The sequence below is a fragment of the Chiloscyllium plagiosum genome, unplaced genomic scaffold, assembly GCF_037043375.1.
Source record: "Chiloscyllium plagiosum isolate Xiang-an unplaced genomic scaffold, Cpla_swu_hap1 HiC_scaffold_8, whole genome shotgun sequence".
Lineage (NCBI taxonomy): Eukaryota > Metazoa > Chordata > Chondrichthyes > Orectolobiformes > Hemiscylliidae > Chiloscyllium > Chiloscyllium plagiosum.
This window is the reverse complement of record NW_028270146.1, coordinates 94,202,493-94,220,893: the sequence shown is the minus strand read 5'-3', so window position 1 is coordinate 94,220,893 and position 18,401 is coordinate 94,202,493. Positions and strand designations below refer to the sequence as shown.

Sequence of the window (18,401 nt, the reverse complement as noted above, 5' to 3'; positions counted from 1 at the left end):
GGAACTTCCCATCACCTCCCCCCTCCACCTCTGCATCAGAGTTTCCATTTCATCGTGAACGTAATCGGGGGGAAGGGGGTTATGAGTGTCTGTGAGAGAGTGTGTGTATGTGTGTGAGTGTGAGTGTGTGTGTGTGAGTGTAAAGATGTATAAGTCTGTGAGAGGGTGCATGTGTGAGTGTGGGAGTGTATGTGTGAGCCTGTGTGACAGGGTCTGCGTGACTGTATGGGTCTGTAGGAGTGTGTGTGTGCCTTTGGGGGGGGAGAGAGAGAGAGAGAGAGAGAGAGTGTGTGTCTGTGTGTCTGTCTGTGCGTATGTGTAGTGCAATGGGGTCACCTGTAATGTGACATGATTGCAAGGTCCCGGTTGAGGCCATCCCCATGGGTACCAAACTTGACTGTCAGCCTCTGCACAGCCACTTTTCATTGTTACTGAAGTCCACCTTGGAGGATGGTCACCCGAAGGTCCAAGGTCGAATGTCCTGGACCCCTGAAGTGTTCTCCAACTGGGAGAGAACACTCCTGTCTGGTGATTGTTGTGCGGTGTCCATTTATCTGTTGCCATAGCCTCTGCTCGCTTTCACCAATGTACCATGCCTCAGGGCATCCTTGCCTGCAGTGTATGAAATAGACAACGTTGGCTCAGTCGCATGAGTACCTGCCATGTACATGGTGGGAGGTGTCCCCATGCGTAATGGTGGTATCCGTGTTGACACTCTGACACGTCTTGCAGCATCTACTGTGACAGGGTTGTATGGAGTCGTCCTGAGAGCCGGGCAGCTTGCTACGAACAATGATCTGTTTGAGGTTTGGTGGTTGTTTAAAGGTGAGAAATTGAGGTGTGGGGAAAGTCTTGGCGGGGTGCCCATCCTCATCGATAATGTGTTGCAGGTCACGAAGAACATGGCGTAATTTTTCAGCTCCTGGGAAGTACTGGACAACGAAGGGTACCCTGTCGGTTGCAGCACGTGTCTGTCTCCTGAGGAGGTCATTACGGTTCCTTGCTGTGGCACGTCGGAACTGGCATTTGATGAGTTGAACATCATGCCCCGTTCTTATGAGAGCATCCAGGTGTCTGTCACATTCCTCCTCATCTGAACGGATCCAGTGTATGCGTAGGGTTTGTCCATAGAGGATGACTGTTTTAATATGTTTTGGGTGGAAGCTGGAGAAGTGTAGCATTGTGAGGTTGTCTGTGGGTTTGCGGTAGAGTGTGGTGCTGAGGTGTCCGTCCTTGATGGAGATGCATGTGTCCAAGAATGAGACAGATAGTAGAGAGTAGTCCAGTTTAATGATGGGATGAAACCCGTTGATGTCACTGTGTAGTTTTATCAGTGACTCCTCGCCATGGGTCCAGAGGAAGAAAATGTTGTCAACATACCTGGTGTATAATGTTGGTTGGAGGTCCTGCGTAGAGAAGAATTCTTGTTTGAACCTGTGCATGAAAATGTTGGCATATTGGAGTGCAAATTTGGTCCCTATGGCTGTTGCATGTGTCTAGATGAAGAACTGGTTGTCAAAGGTGAAAATGTTGTGGTCGAGGATAAAGCAGATGAGTTGTAGAGTGGTGCTTGGAGATTGGCAGTCGTTGGTGTTGAGTACTGAGGCTGTTGCCGTGATGCTGTCATTGTAGGGGATGCTGGTGAAATGTCCATTGTGAAGAGAAATGTTCCTGGTTTGACAGGTCCGTGGCTGTTGAGTTTCTGTAAAAAATCTGTCCCGACAGAAGCCGGGGGGGTCCCCTGTACAATGGGTTTCAAGTTGCCTTCAACATCAGGAGACAGACACGTGCTGCAACCAACAGGGTACCCTTCGTTGTCCAGTACTTCCCAGGAACCGAAAATCTACGCCATGTTCTTCGCAGCCTGCAACACATTATCGATGAGGATGGGCACCCCGCCAAGACCTATCCCACACCTCCATTTCTCACCTTTAAACAACCGCCAAACCTCAAACAGATCATTGTTTGTAGCAAACTGCCCGGCTCTCAGGACAACTCCATACAACCCTGTCACGGTAGGCGCTGCAAGATAAATCAGAGTGTGGACATAGATACCACTATTACACGTGGGGACACCTCCCAGCATGTACGTGGCAGGTACTCATGCGACTCAGCCTACATTGTCTATCTCATACGCTGCAGGCAAGGATGCCCTGAGGCATGGTACATTGGTGAGACCAAGCAGAGACCACGGCAACGGATGAGTGGGCCCCGCACAACAATCAACAGACAGGAGGGTTCCCTCCCGGTTGGTGAACACTTCAGCAATCCAGTACATTTGACCTCAGACCTTCGGGTGACCATCCTCCAAGGTGGACTTCGGGCCAGGCAACAACGAAAAGTGGCTGCGCAGAGGCTGATCACCAAGTTTGGTACCCATGGGGATGGCCTCAACCGGGACCTTAGGTTCATGTCACACTACAGATGACCCCATTGCACTATACACACAGACAGGCACAGACACACAGACACTCCTACACACACACACTCCTATAGACCCCCACACTCATGCAGACCCTCTCTCATACGCTGACACATACACTCCCACACTCACACATGCACCCTCTCACAGACTTCTACCCCTTTACACTCATACTCACACACATAACTCACTCTCTCACGGGCACTCAATCCCTATCCCCACCCCAACCCCCCCACACACATCCCACATACACACATACACATATAAGTTTGGGGGGTGAATTTGAACTTGCAGAACTACATTCTACTTTGCTCAAAAACTGCATGAATCCATATATGATTCTGTAAATCCATTTCTTAGATTAGAATCAGTCTGACCATTGTGGCACAGACAGTCTCTCACAGGATAGCTCATACCTTCAATACGTTATCTGGGCCGACATGACACCAATTGTTAAAGTTCACTTGAGAATGTGACATTTTATTGTTCTGCGATTTACATATATAAGAACTGAACCCAACGTGGTCATTCTAAAAGATGAGAGACTTAACAAACAATCCAGGTCTTTTTCAATATATAATTTCAGTTACATCACATTGTAAAGCTTTGCTATAAGTTCTGTGTCTTACGATCTTATACTCCACAACCACCTGATGAAGGAGCAGCACTCCGAAAGCTAGTGCTTCCAAATAATCCTGTTGGACTATAACCTGGCGTTGTGTGATTTTTAATGTTGTACACCCCAGTCCAACACCAGCACCTCCAAATCATCCCTTCCACCAACATCCTCATCCGCCTGGCTGAACTGGTCCTCACCCTCAACAACTTCTCCTTCCATTCCTCCCACTTCCTCCAAACCAAAGGGGTAGCCATGGGTACCTGCATGGGACCCAGCTATGCCTGCCTGTTTGTCGGATATGTGGAACAGTCCATCTTCTGCAGTTACACTGGCACCACCCCCACCTGTTCCTCCGCTACATTGATGACTGTATCAGCGCCACCTCATGCTCCCACAAGGAGGTTGAACAGTTCATAAACTTTACCAACAGCTTCCATCCCGATCTCAAATTCACTTGTACCATCTCGGCAATCTCCTTCCCTTCCTGGACCTCTCCATCACCGTATCTGGCAATCGACTAAGCACAGACATAAACTACAAGCCCACCAACTCCCACAGCTACCTAGAATACACCTCCTCCCATCCTACCTCCTGTAAAAATGTCATCCCTCATTCCCAATTCCTCGACTTTCGCCGCATCTGTTCCCAGGGTGACCAATTCCACCTCAGAAAGTCCCAGATGGCCTCCTTCTTCCACGATCGCAATTTCCCTTCCCACGTGGTTGACGATGCCCTCCAGTGCATCTCCTCCACTTCATGCACCACCATCCTTGAACCCCAGCCCTCCCAATGCAACAAGGACAGAACCTCCCTGGTCCTCACCTTCCACCCCACCAAACTCCGCATACATTACATCATCCTCCACCACTTCTGCCACCTCCAAATGGACCTCACCACCAGAGATGTATTTCCCTCCCCACCTCTATCAGCATTCCAAAAAGACCATTCCCTCCATGAATCCCTCGTCAGGTCCACACTCCCCACCAGCCTACACACCACTCCTGGCACCTTTCCCTGCCACCACAGGAAGTGCAAAACCTGCGCTCACACCACTCCCCTCACCTCCTTCCAAGGCCCCAAGGGATCCTTCCACATCCATCAGAAATTTACCTGTACCGCGAACAATGTCATCTACTGCATCCGTTGCACCCGATGTGGTCTCCTCTACATTGGGGAGACAGGTCGCCTTCTTGCAGATAATTTCAGAGAAGATCACTGGGACACCCACAACCAAGCACCCCACCACCCCGTGGCTGAACACTTCAACTCCCCCTCCCACTCCACCAAGGACATGCAGGTCCTGGGCCTCCTCCACTGCAAACCATTACCACCCGACGCCTGGAGGAGGAACACCTCAAATGCCGCTTTGGGACCCTGCAATCACACGGGATAAATTTGGATTTCAACAGCTTCCTCATTTCCCCTCCCCCCAACGTTATCCCAGTCCCAAGCCTCCAAGTCGGCACCGCCCTCCGGACCTGTCCATCACTTCCCCCCTCTGACCTATCACCTTCTCCCTCACCTTCACACCTATTGCTTTCCCATCTACCTCACCCCAACCCCATCCCCCCTCCCATTTATCTCTCAGCCCCGACCCACAAGCCTCATTCCTGATGAAGAGCTAATGCCCGAAACGTCGATTCTCCTGCTCCTCGGATGCTGCCTGACCTGCTGTGCTTTTCCAGCACCATACTCTCGACTCTGATCTCCAGCATCTGCAGTTCTCACTTTCTCCTAGCTTATCTCCAAGCCCTTTGTATTAGTTTTAGCTGGAAGGTTTGTACAATACAGAGGGTTCAGAAGCTTTCTGGAAATATGATCCTGGGATCGGCCTGGCCATTCTTTGCATGTGAGGAGAAAGTGAGGTCTGCAGATGCTGGAGATCAGAGCTGAAAAATGTGTTGCTGGAAAAGCGCGCAGGTCAGGCAGCATCCAAGGAACAGGAGAATCGACGTTTTGGGCATAAGTCCTTGCATTCAGCAAGGTCGCCCTTTTTAACCAATCCATATTTAAACCTGAAAACATAGAAAGCAATAGTGTTTCCTTTGGGATTTTCTCCACGCCTCATTGGCTACAACACAAGAGAAACATGGTCACTGATGGTGGTTCAATTAAAATTGGGTTGGATCCCTTTTTGCCCTAGTTCTTTAGCAAACCTTTGGTAACGTTTAGCAATATACGACCATAAGGAACAGGAACAGGAGTAGACCGTTCAATCCTTCGCGCCTGCTCTGTCACTCATCAGGATCATAGCTGACCTGACCTTCCTCCTGTCCACTTTCTTGAGTTTTCGGCATAACCCTCAAATCCCCGTCTGATCAAGAATCTATCTCAGCCTTAAATATACACGAGGACTCTGCCCCCAAAGCTCCATGTGGCAAGGAGTTCCAACCACTCACAACCCCCTGAGAGAAGAAATTCCTCCTCATCTCAGTCTTAATTTGGCACCTCTTCATTCTGAGACTACGCCCGCTGGTCCTAGACTCTCCCATGAGGGGAAACATCCTCTCAGCATTTACCCTGTCAAAGCCTCTTACGAATATTTCAATAAATGAGCTGCCGCAGGAAGTCATGGACACTGGGACATTTACAGCATTCAAAAAGCACCTGGATGGGAATATGAATAGGAAGGGTTTAGTGGGATATGGGCCAAATGCTGGCAAATGGGACTAGATTAATTTCGGATATCTGGTCAGCGTGGATGAGTTGCACTGAAGGGTCTGTTTCCGTGCTGTATATCTCTACGACTCTACGTTATATGTTTCAATGAGATCACCTCTCATTTTTCTCAACTTCAGTGGGTAGGTTCTCAGCCTGTTTAGCCTTTGCTCATGAGACAAACATTCTACACTGGGAATCATCCCAGTGAATCTTCACTGAACTGCTTCCAATGAAATGATATCTTTCCTTAAATAAGGGGACCAGAGCTATTCATAGTCCTCCAGATGTGGCCTCGCCAATGCCTTTCCATTTGCATAAGACTTCCCTATTCTTATACTCCAACCCCCTTGAAGTATGGGTCAACATTCCGTTAGCCTTCCTGATTACCTGCTGTATTGTGTGCTAGTTTTCTGCACAAGTACCTCTAAATCCCTTTCTGCAGTTTTTTCTCCAAATATCTCCAACTTGGCCTTGTTGTTTTGTATGTCTCTGTGAAGCACCTTGGCTGATTTGTCTTGGTATGTTTTTTTTTGGTGTGTGTTTGTCTTGCAAATGCAGGTTTTGCTGGTTTATAATTGTCAGACAAGTGTTCCTGACAAAATTGAGAACATTAAATTGAGTTTCCACTTCACTGTTGTGTAATTCTTTTTAAGATTCAGAGTGCCAGTGCTGTTTACAGTCAGTTACATGGGGTTTGAACTCTTTGTGCAAATTGTTTATTTATAAGATATTTATAAATCAAATAGACAATTGGCTTACTCACTGAATAGATGACAGTCATTTAAAATTCCTGCTCTATCAGGACTGTGTGCTCTCAGAATGTTTATTCTCCCTGTCCTTAAGTGTGCTGAATACAGATGGGTACCAGGTTTCATATTGGAGAGACACTCAAACAAAATCAGCACCTCTTCAGAACTGAATTATTGCTGAAGTGATGTCAGAAAAATGTTTCAATTTCACTTTGAGTTTCTTTCATTAATCATAAGCATTCTTTAAGGACTCATGTTTCTCTTCTCATTTCACCCACTTTTCTCCGCGCACAAATTTTAATATTCTTTTCCTCATTTCCAGGCCCTGAAGTCATTCACAGTTCTTGGTGTTTTCGGAATTGATACAATCCAATTTTCATGCTGGCACGGTGGCTCAGTGGTTAGCACTGCTGCCTCACAGTATCAGGGACCGAGGTCTGATTCCAGCCTCTGGTAACTGCGTGGGGTTTGCACCTTCTCCTTATGTCTGCGCAGGTTTCCTCTGGGTGCTCTTCTTTCCTTCCACAGTCCAAAGGTGTGCAGGTTGTGTGGATTGGCTATGGAAAATGCAGGGCCAAACTGGGGACTGCAGATGCTGGAGGCTAGAGTCGAGAGTGTGGTGCTGGTAAAGCACAGCTGGTCAGGCAGCATCCGAGGAGCAGGGGAATTGACGTTTCGGGCAAACGCCCTTCATCAGGGATGAGGCTGGGACCCTCAGGGGTGGAGAGATAAATGGGGGGTGGGGTTGTGGGGCTGGGGGGAAGGTAGCTGAGAGTGCAATAGGTGGATGGAGGAGTGGTGGTAAGGGTGATAGGCCAGAGAGGAGGGTGGAGCAGATAGATGGGAAGGAAGATGGACAGATGGGACAGGTCATGAGGATGGTGCTGAGCTGGAAGGTAGGAACTGGGATGCAGGGTTGCAGATATTGGGACAGGCAGATGTGTGGTCTGTATAAGATGCTCTTCGGAGTGTCAGTGTGGACCTGACGGGCTGAATGGCATTCTTGCACGCAGTAGGGAATGTATGATTATTCAAGCTTGGAACACAAAAGGAGGAGGCCATTCAGCCCCTTTTCCCCAGGATTCTCAGCCATTCAGTTAGATTGTGACTGATTTGGATCTTAGCTCCATCCACTGCTTTGGCTGTGCAGTCCTTAGTACAAATACAGGCCAAACAATCTTGGTTTTGATGTTTTCGTTTGACTTTACTCTCTCCCCCAGCCTCTATTGTGTTGACTGGAAGGAGAGAGCTTCAGATTTCCCCTCCTTGGGTCACCATAGCAGTCCTGCAAAATTGGCCAGTCATCGGGAACATCCTTCCTGTATTTATCTTACCTAGTCCTGATAAAATTTTATAAGTTTCTATGAGATTCTCCCCTCATACTTCTAAACCCCTGTGAAGCTAGTCCTAACCAGTCAAATCCCTCCTTATACGTCAGTCCTGAATACCAATCAGCTCTCTAACCATGTCAGTGCACTATCCCCAATCCAATGCGCTTTACCTTCACATGCTAACCTTTTATGAGGGACCTTATCGAAAACCTTACAAAAGTCTAAGTTAACCATATCCACTTGCACCCCCTTGTCAACTCTACGAGTTAAACCTTTGAAAAATTCCAGTTGATTTGTCAAGCATGAGTTTCCTTTTGTAAATCCACCCTGACTCTGTCGGATCCTGTCATTGTTTTCCATAACTTAGCCATTAAATCTTTTATAATGGACTATACCTAATTTTCCTTGTTAGTCATGGTTGGGCCGCCTTTACTGTGTTTTGTGCGTCAGACAGAAATGAAAAATTCTTGCAGTAACTATTGCCATTACCTATCGGCCATTATCCGCCATTTGAGTGACGTTCCCCAATTTATCGTAGTCAACTCACACCTCATACCATTGTAGTTTCCTTTATTTAGACTCAGGACTTGATTGATGTGGTTTGGTTTTACAATGCCTTTACTAACTGAGCCAACAACAGAAAATGGCACAGTGAAGTGTTTCCTTATCCAAACATTTTCATTAATCAACTTAAACATTGAACATGGAGAGGTAGCAACTGTGTTTCACCCCATTCCCATTACCACTCAGATAAAGTAACATTACATTTCCAAAGTAAATTAGTTCTACAAAGTACAACATAATTCTACAAGTTAATTCTTCATAGCAATATCTCTAAAATATGATAGCTGGAGAGACTTGCTGTGTTTGTCTCTTTGTGGGAGTGACACAAGTACTTTGCAGGAATTTACGCTTCCACATTAATTGTTGGCACCCACGGTATTTCTGGCTTTGTCAGAACATCTGTTAATTGCCTTGTAATGTGATTCAGCTCATCATTTCCACTGGATATTTGTAATCATGCATTTAAAACTAAAGCTCCGGGCCATCAATGTAAACCAGCCCAATAATAATCTACGTTGACAAGAGGTGTAATGTTGCAGTGCTTAACCTTTAGTTCCAAGCATAGGTCAGACATAGGGTTTTAACAGAACAACAACTCACATTTATAAAACAGTTTTAATACAGGAAAGTGTCTGAAAGAGCTTCATAGGAGTGAGTGTCAAAACATACTTGACACTGAGCTACATAAAGAAACATAAAGTAAGGTCACTGAATGCCAAAGTTTTGGGAAGTACTTTAGAGTTGGACAGAGACGTAGAAAGTCAGAGTGGTTTAGAGAGGGAATTATAGAGCTGAGACTCTTAGAGTAAGCAGGAAGAACCTGTTTCCCTTGGCAGAGATTTCCACAGCAGGGGTCATAGATTCAAAACAGGTGGCAGAAGCATGAGAGGGAGCTTTTTTTAAAGCTTTTTTACATGGAAGATGCTGGGTGTCTGGTATTTGCTGCCTATGTTGATGGTAGAGGCAGAGAACCTAAACTCTTTTAAAAAGTATCTGGATCTGTACCTTAAAGGCTGCGTGGCCGTGTGCAGGAAGTTGAAATTAGAAAGTGCATCTGCATGTTTTTGGGTCGGTATGGACACGATGGGCCAAATGGCCCCCTTCTGTGCTGTATCATTTCTACAGTTCTATGGTTTCCATGGAGCTGAACCATGGTTACCGAAAGTGGAGTGATTAAAATGTGACGAGGAAATGTGACTGGTGATTATAACAGTGTTATTTGTGGGAGCCTGCTGTATGTAAATTGCCCGCCACATTTGCCAGATTACAACAGTGAGAAAATCTCTGAAAAGAAACCACATTGATTTGAAAAATTACTGCAATGGAAGTGTTGAAGTTAGAGGGCTACTGAGTTAAGGCTGGAGTGTGGGAGTAGCTGAGTAGCTCTTTAGCGAGCTGGTACAGACGTGATGGGTCGAATGGTCTTCTATGCTGTAATACTCTATGTTTCTATGAGGTTATGAAAGGTGATATGCAAATGCAGGTCTCTCTTTCTTCTTTCGTGGTGCCATGATCTATATAGGTTTCTTGTTAACACCACTGCGGGGAGTACAAATTCAAAATCCAGTGGACTGCCTTCTTCATAAATCTTTTGTTTTCATTTGGAGAAGAACTCTGATCAAATCTAATGTGTGAGCCACATTCAGTGCCTTTATTCAAACTGCATTTACAAGAAATTATAATATACCCTATTACACCTGGGAGAGTACACTGATTCTCATACCCCACCAATCCTGGAATCACCACAAAAGTTAATGATTTAATCAAAGTTAAAAATCACACAACACTGGGTCATAGTCCAATGGCTTTATTTGGAAGTACCAGCTTTCGGAGCACTGCTCCTTTGTCAGGTAGCTAGTGGGGCAGGATCATAAAACACAGAATTTCTAGGACATCATAGAGTCATGCAACCGATACGATGTATTGAACAAACCTAGATTGCTGTTTAGTCTTTCATCTTTTAAAATAGTTTTGATTCATCATGATTTAATGAAAGCATCCAAACTCCCTGATTTACCTGTTTGGAGTCACATTAACAGAAAGCCCTGACCAAGTTCCTGTACTTAACAGTTCCAATATTACAAATAGGTAAATTCTAATCACAATGATTTATCAACGTATGGCTCTAATTAAAACTCTCAAACCCCACTCCCTTTTAAAAACCTCCACACATACAGACACAGACAAAAGCAAAACGTGGTTTTATGGGTTGGGGCAAGCAAAACTGAGAAACAGTTGAATAGTATTAGTTCATATGGTTCACTGAGATGATTCTTCTATTCCTCATGATTTTCTGTTCTTCACTCGCTCAGTGGTGGTATTATTGCTAGATTATTAATCCAGAAGCACAGCTAATGTTCTGAGGACCCAGGTTCAAATCTCCCATGGCAAATGGTGGAATTTGAATTCAATTTAAAAAAAACAATCTGGAATTAAGGGTCTAATGATGAACACGAAGTCATTGTCAATTGTTGGAAAAACCTATCAGGTTCACTAATGCCCTTTAGGGAAGGAAACTGCCATCCTTACCTGGTCTGGCCTACATGTGACTCCAGACCCGCAGTAATGTGGTTCACTCTTAACTGCCCCTGGGTAGTTAGAGCTGGGTAATAAATGTCTAGCCAGAGACACCCACATCTGTGCATGAATAAAGCAAAAAGCATCTCTTGTCTCCAGGTCCTATTCAATTATTTGGAGGAGACACAGGGCTACTGGTACACCAACTACAAAGTCTCTTGATTACTGGTTAAAGGCTACAGCTTCCAACATCTAGTGGGAGAAAAAAAACTGGCTTTCTTCAGGCTTCAAATATTTTTACTGCACAAACAGAGAGAGCGAGAGACACAACACCTTACCAACCAGTAGACTGGAGACTGTATCAATTATAGCCACTAGAAACCATCAGGTTGTCATTGAGCTGATGACCTTTGGCATCTTTGACTGGTCACAATTTCACAAACCAATCAGCTATTTGTTTCCTGCCAACTCTCACTCTGGATACACCACCTTCCAGGACCAGCCTCCCCACTAACCCCCAACAATGCCACTGCCAGTGGGGGTGGGGTTGGGGGTGGTCGGGGTTTTCCATGGCCTCATCCTAGTGGCTATTCTTTCCCGTGACCCCGGACAAGTTGATTGTCCACTGGGAGAAAAGGATATGTCATTGTCAACTCCTGATTACCCAACAACGCGATAAGTAACATTGGCATCACGCAAGTGATCTTCTCCAACAAGAGCTAATAAAACCTAAGATTAGTCTAAAGTGGTTTTTGCAAGTTCTTCTGATGTCTGCGTACGTTTCCTCTGGTTGCTCTGTTTCCTTCCACAGTCAAACGATGTGCACTTTAGGTGGGTTGGCCATGCTAAATTGCCCACCGTGTCCAGAGCCATGCAGGCTAGATGGATTACCAGCACGATCTGCAACTTCACAGCTCAGTATGTTCTCCACTCTACCATTACCATGAAGCCAGGGGATCAACCCTGGTTCAATGGAGAGTACAGGATAGCGTGCAAGGAACAGCATTAGGCATAGCTAAAAATGAGGCGTCAATCTGGTGAAGCTACTAAAGAGGACTACTTACATGCCAAAAAGCATAAGCAGAAAGTATAGACAGAGGTAAGTGATCCTGCAATCAATGGATCAGATATGGTTAGATGGATTGGCCATGCTGAATTGCCCTGTAGTGTCCAGGAATGTTTAGGGTAGGTGGATTACCTGTGGTAAATGCAAGTTTTGTAAATAGGGTGGAAGACTGGGTCTGGGAGCCATGCTCTTTGGAGAGACGTGTAGTTTCAATGGGTGGAATAGCCTCTTGCCATATTGTACGGATTCTAGCATTCTATAATTCTAACCAGTCTCCCTTATCGTTCAATGGCATCACTGACTTTCAATATCCTGAGGACTACCATTAACCCGAAGTTGAACTGGACTAGCCATTTAAAAACTGTGAGATTGTGGAGTTTGAATTTTTAAAAAACATATTAAATTAAAAATGTCATGATGACCACGACCATTGTCAATTGTTGTAAAAACACATCTGGTTCACAAAAGGAGGAAGGATGTCTGCTGTCCTTACCTGGTCTGTCCTCCATGTAACTCTTGACTGCGCTCTGAAATAGCCCAGCTAGATGCTCACTATATCTAACCACTGAACAATCTCAAGAAAAGTATCAAACCAGACAGGGCACCTGCCATTGACCAAAGCACCAAAAATGACAGTGGCAAACATGGCCCTATCAACAAGAGAGAGCAACATACATAACCTCATCCTTATCAAACTGCTGGCTCCACATGAATCTGTCCATGACAGTATCGGTAAGAGGGACCAATGCACAGTCCTTGTGGAGACAGAATCCCACCTTCACATTGACAATACACTCCATTGTGTTGTGTGACACAGATGCGTTTTTACAGGGGACAGGGTGGGAGGAGGTGTAATCTGTACTGGTTGTCCTGGTTGGGTCCAAATTGTGTTGGTCTGACTGGTTGTCCTCCCACCCTGCTCCCTGTAAAAACGCCATCCCATATTCCCAATTCCTTCGCCTCCGCTGCATCTGCTCCCAGGAGAACCAATTCCAATACTGAACAACCCAGATGGCCTCCTTCTTCAAAGACTGCAATTTCCCCTCAGACGTGGTTGACGATGCTCTCCACCGCATCTCCTCCACTTCCTGCTCCTCCGCCCTTGAACCCCGCCCCTCCAATCGCCACCAGGACAGAACCCCACTGGTCCTCACCTTCCACCCCACCAACCTCCGGATACATGGCATCATCCTCCGTCATTTCCGCCACCTCCAAACAGACCCCACCACCAGGGATATATTTCCCTCCCCTCCCCTATCAGCGTTCCGGAAAGACCACTCCCTCCGTGACTCCCTCGTCAGGTCCACACCACCCACTAACCCAACCCCCACTCTCGGCACTTTCCCCTGCAACCGCAAGAAGTGCAAAACTTGTGCCCATAACTCCCCCCTTACTTCCCTCCAAGGCCCCAAGGGATCCTTCCATATCCATCACAAATTCACCTGCACCTCCACACACATCATTTACTGTATCCACTGCACCTGATGTGGTCTCCTCTACATTGGGCTGACAGGCCGCCTACTTGCTGAACGTTTCAGGGAACACCTCTGGGACACCTGCACCAACCAACCCAATCGCCCCTGCAATCTTCTTCCTGACCTCTCCGCCCCCACCCCCTCTCCGGCCTATCACCCTCACCCTCACCCTCACCTCCTTCCACCTATCGTATTCCCAGCGCCCCTCCCCCAAATTCCCTCCCCCCTACCTTTTATCTCAGCTCGCTTGGCACACCAGCCTCATTCCTGAAGAAGGGCTTATGCCCGAAACGTCGATTCTCCTGCTCCTCGGATGCTGCCTGGCCTGCTGCGCTTTTCCAGCACCACACTTTTCAACTCTGGTCTCCAGCATCTGCAATCCTCACTTTCTCCTAAATGATTGCTGGGCCCCTTGCTGCGATATTTGTATCATCGATAATCATAGGTGAGGTGTTGGAAGATTGGAGGTTGGCTAACGTAGTGCCACTATTATAAAAAAAAAGGTGGTAAGGAAAAGCCAGAGAACTATAGACCAGTGAGCCTGACATCGGTGATGGGTAAGTTGTTGGAGGGAATCTTGATGGACAGGACCTAAAGTATTTGGAAAGGCAAGGACTGTTTAGGAAGAGTTAACATGGCTTTGTGCATGGGAAAACATGTCACACTAGCTTGACTGAGTTTTTCGAAGAAGTAATGAAGAGGATGAGTGCAGAGCGGTGGATGTGATCTATATGGACTTCAGTAAGGCATTCATCAAGATTTCGCATGGTAGACCGGTTAGCAAGGTTAGATCACATGGAATACAGGGAGAACTAACCATTTGGCTACACAATTGGCTCGAAGATAGAAGACAGAGAATGATGGTAGAGGGTTGCTTATCAGACTGAGCACAGGCCTGTGACCAGTGGTGTGCCACAAGGAATCAGTGCTGGGGCCAATGCTTTTCGTCATTTACATAAATCATCCGGATGTAAACATAGGCGGTATAGTTAGTACATTTCCAGATGACACCAAAATTGGAGGTGTAGTGGACAGCGAAGAAGATTACCTCAGAGTACAATGGAATCTTGATTCCTGTTGAAGGGCCCCAGTCTGAAATGTCGATTTTCCTGCTCCTCAGATGCTGACTGACCTGCTGTGCTTTTCCAGCAACACACTCTCAATTCTTGATCAGATTGGCCAAGGGGCCAAGGAGTGGCAGATGGAGTTTAATTTAGATAAATGTGAGGTGCTGCATTTTGGAAAGACAAATCAGAGCAGGTCTTATACACTTAATGGTAGGGTCCTGGAGAGTGTTGCTGAACAAAGAGGTCTTGGAGTGCAGGTTCATAGTTCCTTGAAAGCGGAGTCTCAGGCAGATAGCATAGTGAAGAAGGTGTTTGGTATGTTTTCTTTTATTTGTCAGAGTATTGAGTACAGGAGTTGTGAGGTCATGTTGAGGCTGTACAGGACATTGGTTAGGCCACTCTTGAAATACTTTTGCAATTCTGGTCTCCTTCCTATCGGAAAGATGTTGTGAACTTTGAAAGGGTTCAGAAAAGATTTACAAGGATGTTGCCAGGCTTGGAGGATTTGAGCTATAGGGCGAGGCTGAACAGGCTGGGGCTGTTTTCCCTGGAGTGTCAGAGGCTGAGGGGTGACCTTAGAGAGATTTATAAAATCATGAGGGGCATGGGATAGGGTAAATAGACAAAGTCTTTTCCCTGCGGTGGGGGAGTCCAGAACTAGAGGACATAGGTTTAGGGTGAGAGGGGAAAAATATAAAAGGGACATAAGGGCAATTTTTTCACACAGAAGGTGGTGCATGAATGGAATGAGCTGCCAGAGGAAGTGGTGGTGGCTGGTACAATTACGATTTTTAAAAAGCACTGGGATGGGTATATGGATATGAAGGGTTTAGAGGGATATTGGCCAAGTGCTGGCAAATGGGATTAGATTAGTTTAGGATATCTGATCGGCATGGACAAGTTTGACTAAAGGGTCTGCTTTCTTGTTGTACATCTCTCTGACGCTGTGACTCTACTGGAATACAGCAGGTGGAGAGAGGTTAGAACTGATTGTCCATAGGTAAAAGTGAGGACTTCAGATGCTGGAAGTCAGAGTCTAGATTAGAGTGGTGCTAGAAAAGCACAGCAGGAATCCTGATGAAGGACTTTTGCCCGAAACATCGATTTTCTTGCTCCTCGGATGCTGCCTGACCTGCTATGCTTTTCCAGCACCATTCTAATCGTGATTGTCTATAGATAGCTGGTATTGATCTGATGGGCCAAATGGCTCCCTTTTGTGCCAAGGTGACTCTAACAATCTAACCATTTTCTTCTTTCGAACCCTTTAGCCCTGTAATCCTACACATTGCTAAAAGAAGACAGGAAGTGGAGACTTTTCATCTTGTACTCATCAGGAATCAACCACAAGCAGATAAAAAAATAAACTTAAAAAAGAGGAAGGATCAATTCATGTGATATGAGAAAAGGTTGCTGATTTGTTGATTGCTGTTTGGGTTGGAGGCACAGCAGAAACTGTTAACTATCTTAGTTAACTGATTAAGGTACAGTAGGGTGAAGGCATTACCTTGAGGACATAGCAGGGATTGACTATCTCCATAGTCCCTTACTGACTGAAAAAGGTACAAAGTGTGACCATGTTCTTATTGTCTGTAAAGAACTGGTCCTTAGGATGAATTAATATAGCTTCTACATGCACAAATGAATCACACTACAAGTTCAATTTATAATTTTAGGTTAGCTTAGATTAGAGAGAGGCAAGGACTCAGTGGTATTATCGCTGGACTGTTAATCCAGACACGCAGGTAATGTTCTGAGAGTTTGGATTCAATCCTATGCAGTGGAATTTGAATTCAATAAACATCTGGAATTAAGAATCTGATGATAGCCATGAATCCATTATCAGAAAAACCCCTCTGGTTCACTAATATTCCTTAGGGAAGGGAAGTGCCACCCTTACCTGCTCTGACCTACATGTGACTGTTAACCCACAGCACTATAGTTGACTCTTAACTGTCCCCTGGGCAATTAGGGATGGGCAATAAATGCTGGCCTAGCCAGAGATGCCCTCAGAAATCTTCCCATTCTGGACCTTTCCCTTCTTCTATCCACAGAATTATGTCCATACTCTCCGGTCTGTTGCCAAGGCTAACATAGGCCTTACCGTAAGCAAAGTTCCTGCCTGCAAAAAATTATCTTACAGGGCCGCACGGTGGCACAGTGGTTAGCACTGCTGCCTCACAGCGCCAGAGACCCGGGTTCAATTCCCGACTCAGGCGACTGACTGTGTGGAGTTTGCACGTTCTCCCCGTGTCTGCGTGGGTTTCCTCCGGGTGCTCCGGTTTCCTCCCACAGTCCAAAAATGTGCAGGTCGGGTGAATTGGCCATGCTAAATTGCCCGTAGTGTTAGGTAAATGGGTAAATGTAGGGGTATGGGTGGGCTGCGCTTCGGCGGGTCGGTGTGGATTTGTTGGGCCGAAGGGCCTGTTTCCACACTGTAAGTAACCTAATCTAATCTAAAAAAAAAGTACTTACTTGCACTCATATTACCCCTGTTATAACTCCTTTATCTAAAATATTATTGAATTTAAATCTCAATTTCTTTTGTGCCAGGTAGGAATAAAAAAAAGACTTCTGGTGTAATCCTTAACGCGGTCAGGATTATTAACAAATGTCGTCCAGTAGTTGAATCGAATGTCAGATACCGTGCTCTGAGATTTGATTAAGCATCATCAGCAAACTGCCTACTGGATCAAAAGGATTTGTTGTTTGATAAGGTTGGCATCCGACCAGTACTGAAACACACAAACACAATGGTAGTCAGAATGTCTTCTTGGCTTGACGGCAGTATCCAGTCACGGGCTCCTGGCTGAAATGTCGATTTTCCTGCTCCTTGGATGCTGCCTGACCTGCTGTGCTTTTCCAGCACCACTCTAATCTTGTTTCGGCAGTATCCAGTCAGTGGACTAAAAGCTATACTTGTGTTTACCCCTAAGTAACAGTGTGAGATGGCTAGATTCACCTGTTGCTCAAGTGTTTGAGACACCTTCCCGTAGCTCGGGCAATCTGAGGTAGACCAGACACTACTCCGGGCCCAAGGTGGCTGAAATAATTCCACAAAGAATGATATCCCATCACCAAGTCACCCTGTGTTTAGACATGGAGAGTCCTTGACACTGATCCAGCTCCCTCAGAGCCAGCTCTCAGAGTGAGCAGAACCTCTGACACTCCTGTTTATATCTGTCAGCCGGGGTCCTTGATTGAACCAGATTAACAGCCTGAATCAGGGAACTCATATTCACCCAGCTGACCTTGATATAATCACTACAGTGACAGTCATAGGCCCTGCCATGATGTACAGTGATGTACAGTGAGTGTTCATTTGATCAGGGTAGCCATTATCCTGCAGGATAGTTTTGAAGGTCATTGTATAGCATTATGCCTACACATTGACTAGATGGCTAGGTCCCTACATTTTCTTTATGTCAGCCCTGATGAGCACAGAATGAATAGATGCAACTTCATATCACAATGTTTTAACAATGTTTACATTTTGGAAGAAGTAAAAAAAAAGGGAAACTGTTGAGGAAAAATAAAGGAAGCAATTCTCTTGAACATTCCTCTCTGATCCTTTCAGGTGATTAAAATGAGTCCAGGAGATTTCAAGCCCCGAGTGGAATACAGCTAATGCCTACTCTCCAGAGGTCCATAATCTCTGGGAGAAGAGGAACTGTACAGAAGTCCAGTCCATGTCTACTCTTCATACAAAAGCAAAATGCTGCAGATACTGGAAATCTGAAACAACACAGGAAGTGCTAGAGAAACTCAGTAGATCTGGTGTCATCTGTGCAGAGAGAAAACTGGAGTCAATATTTTGAATCCAGTATGAGCCATATCAGCCTTGAAATATTAACTCTGTTTCTCGTTCAACAGAAGTCGTCAGACCTGTTGAGTTTCTCCAGTACTTCCTGCATTTCTGTCCACTTATCTATT

The 18,401-nt window shown here is 45.8% G+C and overlaps 1 pseudogene; it reads right to left on the bottom strand.

Moving 5' to 3' along the window:
- Positions 1-428: 428 nt before the first annotated feature.
- LOC148149445 (uncharacterized) lies at positions 429-1,442 on the bottom strand (annotated as a pseudogene).
- Positions 1,443-18,401: the final 16,959 nt, after the last annotated feature.